At 37.8% G+C, this 12553-nt stretch overlaps 4 non-coding genes across 4 annotated transcripts; 3 read left to right on the top strand and 1 right to left on the bottom strand.

The window, feature by feature from the left end:
* Positions 1–1819: 1819 nt before the first annotated feature.
* Positions 1820–1891, bottom strand: TRNAD-GUC. The gene has a single exon. It is a non-coding gene; the product is annotated as a tRNA-Asp (tRNA).
* A 3639-nt stretch (positions 1892–5530) lies between these two features.
* TRNAY-GUA lies at positions 5531–5624 on the top strand. The gene is made up of 2 exons: positions 5531–5567; positions 5589–5624. It is a non-coding gene; the product is annotated as a tRNA-Tyr (tRNA).
* A 3174-nt stretch (positions 5625–8798) lies between these two features.
* Positions 8799–8892, top strand: TRNAY-GUA. The gene is made up of 2 exons: positions 8799–8835; positions 8857–8892. It is a non-coding gene; the product is annotated as a tRNA-Tyr (tRNA).
* Positions 8893–12101: 3209 nt separating this feature from the next.
* TRNAY-GUA lies at positions 12102–12195 on the top strand. Its single transcript has 2 exons — positions 12102–12138; positions 12160–12195. It is a non-coding gene; the product is annotated as a tRNA-Tyr (tRNA).
* The last annotated feature ends 358 nt before the right edge of the window (positions 12196–12553 follow it).

Genomic DNA, 12553 nt, shown 5'->3' with positions numbered 1-12553 from the left:
TATACTAAATAAATTGCAATACTTGAAGCAATTTAATATGCATCTTTAACATTAAATTAAAATTCAAATGGCAAATTAAAACTTAATATTTGCCCCATATTGAATGATAATTTAATAATGGATGAGTTAGAGAAAAAAAAAAAATTCATTTGATAAATAAACTAAATATTCAAATGAAATAAAGAGATGATGATGAGAGCAAAAAACAAGCAGGCCCAAACAAACCAAAATAGGCCCCCAATTTTTTGTTTAAATAAGACAAGATCTGCCACGAATGGGCTTGACCCGGCCCAAACAAATATACTCCATCATCTTTTCTCTAATCAGCCAAAGAAACCTACTAGTTCTCGACTAAAGAAGAAAGAAGCAGTGCAACATGCTCCTCCACCAACAACCGTAATGAATCCACTTAATTCACTCCAATTCACCCAACATACACGTCAAATTACATCATTATATCTAACTGAATAGATATATATTTTTTTGCGTGAATATTTTAAAGAATTAGAACATATACAAAAATTCAATGTATATGGAATTAATGTTGATTTTTTTTTAGACAATACAATCAACCAGACAGAGATTATGAAGGCTCTGAAACCAAATGTTAGATATACAATAGTCTAACTATAATAAACCATAGTATACGAGAAACCTGACCTCGTATGATAGCGGAAGCGTAGCCATGTAGATCTCCAGCCATAGTTGATGTTCCTGTAGTATTGCCTCTTAACGGTAGACCGTTAGCCATGTTTTGCCTCAGACCTGACTCAGAACCCTAGATGGTGTATTGGTATCTACTGAGCGGTCTGAGTACCGTAACTGAATGTGCTATCTAATCCATAATCCTATATCCCATCAATCCAGGTTATATTAGGCACAGAGTTTGGTTGACTAACAACTACTAGTTATTAAGTCCAACCAGACCACTTAATAAGCCTAGTCAACTTGCACCACTTAATTAAGGCCCTAATATATAATATATAATATATATTATTAGGGAAAATCTTACACTAAATACATAAAAAAATTAAATTTAAGAACTAAAGAGGCATTTTTTTGAGAAATTAGTGGACCAAACCGCCTTTGGCTGTTTGCGGTGTGTAGATCTTGAAAGAATACGCGATTTGAAAAAAAAAATTGTCCAAATCAGAAAACCGAGTCAAAAGTTATGCCTTCCAAAACTTTTTTGACATTTTCAAAAAAAAGAAATCGCCGAACCGGCCGGTTAGGCGGTCTAGGCCATTCCTCGCGGCGGCCTCCCACCGCCTAGCGCCTATGCGCGATTTTTGCCAAACTGCTCACCACTATACTACAACGACTCGCGCGGCAGAACAGGACAGTCACATATTACTATTTAAGAAAACCCAATCCAATGTGATACCATGGTGCGTGTGGCCATCTAATTGCAACCGAAACTAGCATTTCATAGTCGGACAAAGTACCTGTTAGGTCCCCGTAGTGTAGCGTTTTATTCAATTTAGTCATTGTACCTTTATTTCGTGTAATTTAGTCCATTTACTTTAAGATTTTGAACAATTAAGGACAATATTAACACCGATAATTTTTTCCGTTAAGTTTGTCCACGTGGCATTCGAATTGCCATGTCAGATTGTGCGATATGGCATAAAAGAGTATAAATCGGACAAAAATAATGTTAACAGCTCTTACTTTAGCTCAGTTGGTAGAGTGGTGGACTGTAGTTGGACTAATCTAAATTGGAAATCCTTAGGTCGCTGGTTTGATTCCGGCAGGTCGGATTGATTTTCTACAATATAAAGCTTTTTAATTTTTCCTTTGAAGAGCTAAAAAAGAAAGACGCCGTTGCCGGGGATCGAACCCGGGTCTCCCGCGTGACAGGCGGGGATACTCACCACTATACAACAACGACTCGCGCGGCAAAATAGGACAGTCACATATTACTATTTAAGTAAACCCAATCAAATGTGGCACCATGGTTCGTGTGGCGATCTAATTGCAACTGAAACTAACATTTCATAGTCGGACAAAGTACCTGTTTGGTCCCTGTACTGTAGCATTTTGTTCAATTTAGTTATTGTACCTTTATTTTGTGTAATCTAGTCCCTATACTTTAGGATTTAGAACAATTAAGGACAACAATAACACCGATAATTTTTTCCGTTAAGTTTTTTTTTTATACGTGGCATTCGAACTGCCATGTCGGATTGTGCGATGTGGCATAAAAGGGTACAATACGGACAAAAATATAGTTAATAGCTCCGACCTTAGCTCAGTTGGTAGAGCGGAGAACTGTAGTTTGATTAATCTAAATTGGAAATCCTTAGGTCGCTGGTTCAAATCCGGCAAGTCGGATTGATTTTTTACAATATTAAGGTTTTTAATTATTCCTTTGAAGTGCTAAAAAAAAATGACATTGCCGGGGATCGAACCCAGGTCTCCCGCGTGTCAGGCGGGAATACTCACCACCAACGATGCATAAAACGTTAGGAGCCCCCTAGGCGGCTAGGGGGCGCCTAGGTGCCGATTTATTTATTTATTTATTTATTTTTTAATAAGATTAAAAATTAAAATTTTTTGAATTTAGTAAATAAAACATAAGGCTTCCATAGTTATTTCTTAGAAACTATGTACGAAAGTGGTTGTAAAATCGTTCAAAATATTGTTTAAACCATCTAAATACATAAAAAACTAAAATTAAGAACTAAAGAGGCATTTTTTTGAGAAATTAGTGGACCAAACCGCCTTTGGCTGTTTGCGGTGTGTAGATCTCGAAAGAATACGCGATTTGAAAAAAAAAATTGTCCAAATCAAACAACCGAGTCAAAAGTTATGCCTTCCAAAACTTTTTCGACATTTTCAAAAAAAAGAAATCGCCGAACCGGCCGGTTAGGCGGTCTAGGACATTCCTCGCGGCGGCCTCCCACCGCCTAGCGCCTAGGAGCGATTTTTGCTAAACTGCTCACCACTATACTACAACGACTCGCGCGGCAGAACAGGACAGTCACATATTACTATTTAAGTAAATCCAATCCAATGTGACACAATGGTGCGTGTGGCCATCTAATTGCAATCGAAACTAGCATTTCATAGTCAGACAAAGTACCTGTTAGGTCCCCGTAGTGTAGCGTTTTGTTCAATTTTGTCATTGTACCTTTATTTCGTGTAATTTAGTCCATTTACTTTAAGATTTTGAACAATTAAGGACAATATTAACACCGATAATTTTTTCCGTTAAGTTTGTCCACGTGGCATTCGAACTGCCATGTCAGATTGTGCGATATGGCATAAAAGAGTAAAAATTGGACAAAAATAATGTTAACAGCTCTAACCAAAGCGTAGTTGGTACAGTGGTGGACTGTAGTTGGACTAATCTAAATTGGAAATCCTTAGGTCGCTGGTTTGATTCCGGCAGGTCGGATTGATTTTCTACAATATTAAGCTTTTTAATTTTTCCTTTGAAGAGCTAAAAAAAAAAACACCGTTGCCAGGGATCGAACCCAGGTCTCCCACGTGACAGGCGAAGATACTCACCACTATACTACAACGACTCGCACAACAAAAAAGGACAGTCACATATTACTATTTAAGTAAACCCAATCAAATGTGGCACCATGGTTCGTGTGGCGATCTAATTGCAACTGAAACTAACATTTCATAGTCGGACAAAGTACCTGTTTGGTGCCTGTACTGTAGCGTTTTGTTCAATTTAGTTATTGTACCTTTATTTTGTGTAATCTAGTCCCTGTACTTTAGGATTTAGAACAATTAAGGACAACATTAACACCGATAATTTTTTCCGTTAAGTTTTTTTTTTATACGTGGCATTCGAATTGCCATGTCAGATTGTGCGATGTGGAATAAAAGAGTACAATACGGACAAAAATATAGTTAATAGCTCCGACCTTAGTCAGTTGGTAGAGCGGAGAACTGTAGTTTGGTTAATCTAAATTGGAAATCCTTAGGTCGCTGGTTCAAATCCGGCAGGTCGGATTGATTTTTTACAATATTAAGCTTTTTAATTATTCCTTTGAAGAGCTAAAAAAAAACGATGTTGCCGGGGATCGAACCCAGGTCTCCCGCGTGTCAGGCGGGAATACTCACCACCAATGTTGCATAAAACGTTAGGAGCTCCCTAGGCGGCTAGGGGGCGCCTATGCGCCGATTTATATATTTATTTTTTTAATTTTTTTTAATTTTAATAACATTAAAAATTAAAATTTTTTGAATTTAGTAATAAAACATAAGGCTTCCATAGTTATTTCTTAGAAACTATGTACGAAAGTGGTTGTAAAATAGTTCAAAATATTGTTTAAACCATCTAAATACATAAAAAACTAAAATTAAGAACTAAAGAGGCATTTTTTTGAGAAATTAGTGGACCAAACCGCCTTTGGCTGTTTGCGGTGTGTAGATCTCGAAAGAATACGCGATTTGAAAAAAAAAATTGTCCAAATCAGACAACCGAGTCAAAAGTTATGCCTTCCAAAACTTTTTCGACATTTTCAAAAAAAAGAAATCGCCGAACCGGCCGGTTAGGCGGTCTAGGACATTCCTCGCGGCGGCCTCCCACCGCCTAGCGCCTAGGAGCGATTTTTGCCAAACTGCTCACCACTATACTACAACGACTCGCGCGGCAGAACAAGACAGTCACATATTGCTATTTATTTAAACCCAATCCAATGTGACACAATGGTGCGTGTGGCCATCTAATTGCAACCGAAACTAGCATTTCATAGTCGGACAAAGTACCTGTTAGGTCCCCGTAGTGTAGCGTTTTGTTAAATTTAGTCATTGTACCTTTATTTCGGGTAATTTAGTCCATTTACTTTAAGATTTTGAACAATTAAGGACAATATTAACACCGATAATTTTTTCCGTTAAGTTTGTCCACGTGGCATTCGAACTGCCATGTCAGATTGTGCGATATGGCATAAAAGAGTAAAAATCGGACAAAAATAATGTTAACAGCTCTGACCAAAGCGCAGTTGGTACAGTGGTGGACTGTAGTTGGACTAATCTAAATTGGAAATCCTTAGGTCGCTGGTTTGATTCCGGCAGGTCGGATTGATTTTCTACAATATAAAGCTTTTTAATTTTTCCTTTGAAGAGCTAAAAAACAAAAAAAAAATGCCGTTGCTGGGGATCGAACCCAAGTCTCCCGCGTGACAAGTAGGGACACTCACCACTATACTACAACGACTCGCGCGACAAAAAAGGACAGTCACATGTTACTATTTAAGTAAACCCAATCAAATGAGGCACCATGGTTCGTGTGGCGATCTAATTGCAACTGAAACTAACATTTCATAGTCGGACAAAGCAACTGTTTGGTCCCTGTACTGTAGCGATTTGTTCAATTTAGTTAATGTACCTTTATTTTTTGTAATCTAGTCCCTGTACTTTAGGTTTTAGAACAATTAAGGACAATATTAACACCGATAATTTTTTCCGTTAAGTTTTTTTTTATACGTGGCATTCGAACTGCCATGTCGGATTGTGCGATGTGGCATAAAAGAGTACAATACGGACAAAAATATAGTTAATAGCTCCGACCTTAGCTCAGTTGGTAGAGCGGAGGACTGTAGTTTGATTAATCTAAATTGGAAATCCTTAGGTCGCTGGTTCAAATCCGGCAGGTCGAATTGATTTTTTACAATATTAAGCTTTTTAGTTATTCCTTTGAAGAGCTAAAAAAAAAACGACGTTGCCGGGGATCGAACCCAGGTCTCCCGCGTGTCAGGCGGGAATACTCACCACCAATGATGCATAAAACGTTAGGAGCCCCCTAGGCGGCTAGGGGGCGCCTAGGCGCGTATTTATTTATTGATTTTTTTAATTTTTAATAAGATTAAAAATTAAAATTTTTTAAATTTAGAAATAAAACATAAGGTTTCCATAGTTATTTCTTAGAAACTATGTACGAAAGTGGTTGTAAAATAGTTCAAAATATTGTTTAAACCATCTAAATACATAAAAAACTAAAATTAAGAACTAAAGAGGCAATTTTTTGAGAAATTAGTGGACCAAACCGCCTTTGGCTGTTTGCGGTGTGTAGATCTTGAAAGAATACGCGATTTGAAAAAAAAAATTGTCCAAATCAGACAACCGAGTCAAAAGTTATGCCTTCCAAAACTTTTTTGAGGTTCAAAAAAAAGAAATCGCCGAACCGGCCGGTTAGGCGGTCTAGGCCATTCCTCGCGGCGGCCTCCCACCGCCTAGCGCCTAGGCGCGATTTTTGCAAAACTGCTCACCACTATACTACAACGACTCGCGCGGCAGAACAGGACAGTCACATATTACTATTTAAGTAAACCCAATCCAATGTGACACCATGGTGCGTGTGGCCATCTAATTGCAACCGAAACTAGCATTTCATATTCGGACAAAGTACCTGTTAGGTCCCCGTAGTGTAGCGTTTTATTCAATTTAGTCATTGTACCTTTATTTCGTGTAATTTAGTCCATTTACTTTAAGATGTTGAACAATTAAGGACAATATTAACACCGATAATTTTTTCCGTTAAGTTTGTCCACGTGGCATTCGAACTGCTATGTCAGATTGTGCGATATGGCATAAAAGAGTATAAATCGGACAAAAATAATGTTAACAGCTCTGACTTTAGATCAGTTGGTAGAGTGGTGGACTGTAGTTGGACTAATCTAAATTGGAAATCCTTAGGTCGCTAGTTTGGTTCCGGCAGGTCGGATTGATTTTCTACAATATAAAGCTTTTTAATTTTTCCTTTGAAGAGCTAAAAAAAAAAAAAGACACCGTTGCCGGGGATCGAACCCGGGTCTCCCGCGTGACAGGTGGGGATACTCACCACTATACAACAACGACTCGCGCGGCAGAACAAGACAGTCACATATTACTATTTAAGTAAACCCAATCAAATGTGGCACCATGGTTCGTGTGGCGATCTAATTGCAACTGAAACTATCATTTCATAGTCGGACAATGTACCTGTTTGGTCCCTGTACTGTAGCGTTTTGTTCAATTTAGTTATTGTACCTTTATTTTGTGTAATCTAGTCCCTGTACTTTAGGATTTAGAACAATTAAGGACAACATTAACACCGATAATTTTTTCCGTTAAGTTTTTTTTTATACGTGGCATTCGAACTGCCATGTCGGATTGTGCGATGTGGCATAAAAGAGTACAATACGGACAAAAATATAGTTAATAGCTTCGACCATAGCTCAGTTGGTAGAGCGGAGAACTGTAGTTTGATTAATCTAAATTGGAAATCCTTAGGTCGCTGGTTCAAATCCGGCAGGTCGGATTGATTTTTTACAATATTAAGCTTTTTAATTATTCCTTTGAAGAGCTAAAAAAAAACGACGTTGCCGGGGATCGAACCCAGGTCTCCCGCGTGTCAGGCGGGAATACTCACCACCAATGATGCATAAAACGTTAGGAGCCCCTAGGCGGCTAGGGGGCGCCTATGCGCCGATTTATTTATTTATTTTTTTTAATTTTTTTAATTTTTAATAAGATTAAAAATTAAAATTTTTTGAATTTAGTAATAAAACATAAGGCTTCCATAGTTATTTCTTAGAAACTATGTACGAAAGTGGTTGTAAAATAGTTCAAAATATTGTTTAAATCATCTAAATACATAAAAAACTAAAATTAAGAACTAAAGAGGCATTTTTTTGAGAAATTAGTGGACCAAACCGCCTTTGGCTGTTTGCGGTGTGTAGATCTCGAAAGAATATGCGATTTGAAAAAAAAATTGTCCAAATCAGACAACCGAGTCAAAAGTTATGCCTTCCAAAACTTTTTCGACATTTTCAAAAAAAAGAAATCGCCGAACTGGCCGGTTAGGCGGTCTAGGACATTCCTCGCGGCGGCCTCCCACCGCCTAGCGCCTAGGAGCGATTTTTGCCAAACTGCTCACCACTATACTACAACGACTCGCGCGGCAGAACAGGACAGTCACATATTACTATTTAAGTAAACCCAATCCAATGTGACACAATGGTGCGTGTGGCCATCTAATTGCAATCGAAACTAGCATTTCATAGTCGGACAAAGTACCTGTTAGGTCCCCGTAGTGTAGCGTTTTGTTCAATTTTGTCATTGTACCTTTATTTCGTGTAATTTAGTCCATTTACTTTAAGATTTTGAACAATTAAGGACAATATTAACACCGATAATTTTTTCCGTTAAGTTTGTCCACGTGGCATTCGAACTGCCATGTTAGATTGTGCGATATTGCATAAAAGAGTAAAAATTGGACAAAAATAATGTTAACAGCTCTAACCAAAGCGCAGTTGGTACAGTGGTGGACTGTAGTTGGACTAATCTAAATTGGAAATCCTTAGGTCGCTGGTTTGATTCCGACAGGTCGGATTGATTTTCTACAATATTAAGCTTTTTAATTTTTCCTTTGAAGAGCTAAAAAAAAAAAACAACGTTGCCGGGGATCGAACCAGGATCTCCCACATGACAGGCGAGGATACTCGCCACTATACTACAACGACTCGCACAGCAAAAAAAGACAGTCACATATTACTATTTAAGTAAACCCAATCAAATGTGGCGATCTAAGTGCAACTGAAACTAACATTTCATAGTCGGACAAAGTACCTGTTTGGTGCCTGTACTGTAGCGTTTTGTTCAATTTAGTTATTGTACCTTTATTTTGTGTAATCTAGTCCCTGTACTTTAGGATTTAGAACAATTAAGGACAACATTAACACCGATAATTTTTTCCGTTAAGTTTTTTTTATACGTGGCATTCGAACTGCCATGTCGGATTGTGCGATGTGGCATAAAAGAGTACAATACGGACAAAAATATAGTTAATAGCTCCGACCTTAGCTTAGTTGGTAGAGCGGAGAACTGTAGTTTGATTAATCTAAATTGGAAATCCTTAGGTCGCTGGTTCAAATCCGGCAGGTCGGATTGATTTTTTACAATATTAAGCTTTTTAATTATTCCTTTGAAGTGCTAAAAAAAAAAACGACGTTGCCGGGGATCGAACCCAGGTCTCCCGCGTGTCAGGCGGAAATACTCACCACCAATGATGCATAAAACGTTTGGAGCCCCCTAGGCGGCTAGGGGGCGCCTAGGCGCCGATTTATTTATTAATTTTTTTAATTTTTTTTAATTTTTAATAAGATTATAAATTAAAATTTTTTAAATTTAGTAATAAAACATAAGGTTTCCATAGTTATTTCTTAGAAACTATGTACGAAAGTGGTTTTAAAATAGTTTAAAATACTGTTTAAACCATCTAAATACATAAAACACTAAAATTAATAACTAAAGAGGCATTTTTTTGAGAAATTAGTGGACCAAACCGCCTTTGGCTGTTTGCGGTGTGTAGATCTCGAAAGAATACGCTATTTGAAAAAAATAAAATTGTCCAAATCAGACAACCGAGTCAAAAGTTATGCCTTCCAAAACTTTTTCGACTTTTTCAAAAAAAAAAAATCGCCGAACCGGCCGGTAAGGCGGTCTAGGCCATTCCCCGCGGCGTCCTCCCACCGCCTAGCGCCTAGGCGCGATTTTTGCAAAACTGCTCACCACTTTACTACAACGACTCGCGCGGCAGAACATGACAGTCACATATTACTATTTAAGAAAACCCAATCCAATGTGACACCATGGTGCGTGTGGCCATCTAATTGCAACCGAAACTAGCATTTCATAGTCGGACAAAGTACCTGTTAGGTCCCCGTAGTGTAGCGTTTTGTTCAATTATTCATTGTACCTTTATTTCGTGTAATTTAGTCCATTTACTTTAAGATTTTGAACAATTAAGGACAATATTAACATCGATAATTTTTTCCGTTAAGTTTGTCCACGTGGCATTCGAACTGCCATGTCAGATTGTGCGATATGGCAAAAAAGAGTATAAATCGGACAAAAATAATGTTAACAGCTTTGACCTTAGCACAGTTGGTAGAGTGGTGGACTGTAGTTGGACTAATCTAAATTGGAAATCCTTAGGTCGCTGGTTTGATTCCGGCAGGTCGGATTGATTTTCTACAATATTAAGCTATTTAATTTTTCCTTTGAAGAGCTAAAAAAAAAAAACACCGTTGCAGGGGATCGAACCCGGGTCTCTCGGGTGACAGGCGGGGATACTCACCACTAACCTACAACGACTCGCGCGGCAGAATAGGACAGTCACATATTACTATTTAAGTAAACCCAATCAAATGTGGCACCATGGTTCGTGTGGCGATCTAATTGCAACTGAAACTAACATTTCATAGTCGGACAAAGTACATGTTTGGTCCCTGTACTGTAGGGTTTTGTTCAATTTCGTTATTGTACCTTTATTTTGTGTAATCTTGTCCCTGTACTTTAGGATTTAGAACAATTAAGGACAACATTAACACCAAAAATTTTTTCCGTTTAAGTTTTTTTTTCTACGTGGCATTCAAACTGCCATGTCGGATTGTGCGATGTGGCATAAAAGAGTACAATACGGACAAAAATATAGTTAATAGCTCCGACCTTAGCTCAGTTGGTAGTGCAGAGGACTGTAGTTTGATTAATCTAAATTGGAAATCCTTAGGTCGCTGGTACAAATCCGGCAGGTCGGATTGATTTTTTACAATATTAAGCTTTTAAATTATTCCTTTGAAGAGCAAAAAAAAAAAGGCCGTTGCCGGGGATCGAACCCAGGTCTCCCGCGTGTCAGGCGGGAATACTCACTACTAATGTTGCATAAAACGTTAGGCGTCCCCTAGGCGGCTAGGGGGCACCTAGGCGCTGATTTTTTTATTTATTTTTTTAATTTTTTTAATTTTTAATAAGATTAAAAATTAAAATTTTTTAAATTTAGTAATAAAACACAAGGTTTCCATAGTTATTTCTTAGAAACTATGTACGAAAGTGGTTGTAAAATTGTTCAAAATATTGTTTAAACCATCTAAATACATAACAAACTAAAATTAAGAACTAAAGAGGCATTGTTTTGAGAAATTAGTGAACCAAACCGCCTTTGGCTGTTTGTTGTGAGTAGATCTCGAAAGAATACGCGATTTGAAAAAAAAAATTGTCCAAATCAGACAACCGAGTCAAAAGTTATGCCTTCCAAAATTTTTCAACATTTTCAAAAAAAAAAAATCGCCGAACCGGCCGGTTAGGCGGTCTAGGCCAAGCCCCGCGGCGGCTTCCCACCGCCTAGCGCCTAGGCGCGATTTTTGCAAAACTGCTCACCACTATACTACAACGACTCGCGCGGCAGAACAGGACAGTCACATATTACTATTTAAGTAAACCCAATCCAATCTGACACCATGGTGCGTGTGGCCATCTAATTGCAACCGAAACTAGCATTTCATAGTCGGACAAAGTACCTGTTAGGTCCCCGTAGTGTAGCGTTTTGTTCAATTATTCATTGTACCTTTATTTCGTGTAATTTAGTACATTTACTTTAAGATTTTGAACAATTATGGACAATATTAACACCGATAATTTTTTCCGTTAAGTTTGTCCACGTGGCATTCGAACTGCCATGTCAGATTGTGCGATATGGCATAAAAGAGTAAAAATTGGACAAAAATAATGTTAACAGCTCTAACCAAAGCGTAGTTGGTACAGTGATGGACTGTAGTTGGACTAATCTAAATTGGAAATCCTTAGGTCGCTGGTTTGATTCCGGCAGGTCGGATTGATTTTCTACAATATTAAGCTTTTTAATTTTTCCTTTGAAGAGCTAAAAAAAAAAAAGAAATGCCGTTGCCGGGGATCGAACCCGGGTCTCACGCGTGACAAGGGAGGATACTCACCACTATACTACAATGACTCGCACAACAAAAAAGGACAGTCAGATATTATTATTTAAGTAAACCCAATCAAATGTGGCACCATGGTTCGTGTGGCGATCTAATTGCAACTGAAACTAACATTTCATAGTCGGACAAAGTACCTGTTTGGTGCCTGTACTGTAGCATTTTGTTCAATTTAGTTATTGTACCTTTATTTTGTGTAATCTAGTCCCTGTACTTTAGGATTTAGAACAATTAAGGACAACCTTAACACCGATATTTTTTTCCATTAAGTTTTTTTTTTATACGTGGCATTCGAACTGCCATGTCGGATTGTGCGATGTGGCATAAAAGAGTACAATACGGACAAAAATATAGTTAATAGCTCCGACCTTAGCTCAGTTGGTAGAGCGGAGAACTGTAGTTTGATTAATCTAAATTGGAAATCCTTAGGTCGCTGGTTCAAATCCGGCAGGTCGGATTGATTTTTTACAATATTAAGCTTTTTAATTATTCCTTTGAAGAGCTAAAAAAAACGACGTTGCCGGGGATCGAACACAGGTCTCCCGCATGTCAGGCGGGAATACTCACCACCAATGATGCATAAAACGTTAGGAGCCCCCTAGGCGGCTAGGGGGCGCCTAGGCGCCGCTTTATTTATTTATTTTTTTAATTTTTTTAATTTTAAAAAGATTAAAAATTAAAATTTTTTGAATTTAGTAATAAAACATAAGGCTTCCATAGTTATTTCTTAGAAACTATGTACGAAAGTGGTTGTAAAATAGTTCAAAATATTGTTTAAACCATCTAAATACATAAAAAACTAAAATTAAGAACTA

The sequence above is a fragment of the Ipomoea nil genome, unplaced genomic scaffold (genome assembly GCF_001879475.1).
Source record: "Ipomoea nil cultivar Tokyo-kokei standard unplaced genomic scaffold, Asagao_1.1 scaffold2701, whole genome shotgun sequence".
Lineage (NCBI taxonomy): Eukaryota > Viridiplantae > Streptophyta > Magnoliopsida > Solanales > Convolvulaceae > Ipomoea > Ipomoea nil.
This window is presented reverse-complemented; position numbering and strand designations above follow the sequence as displayed.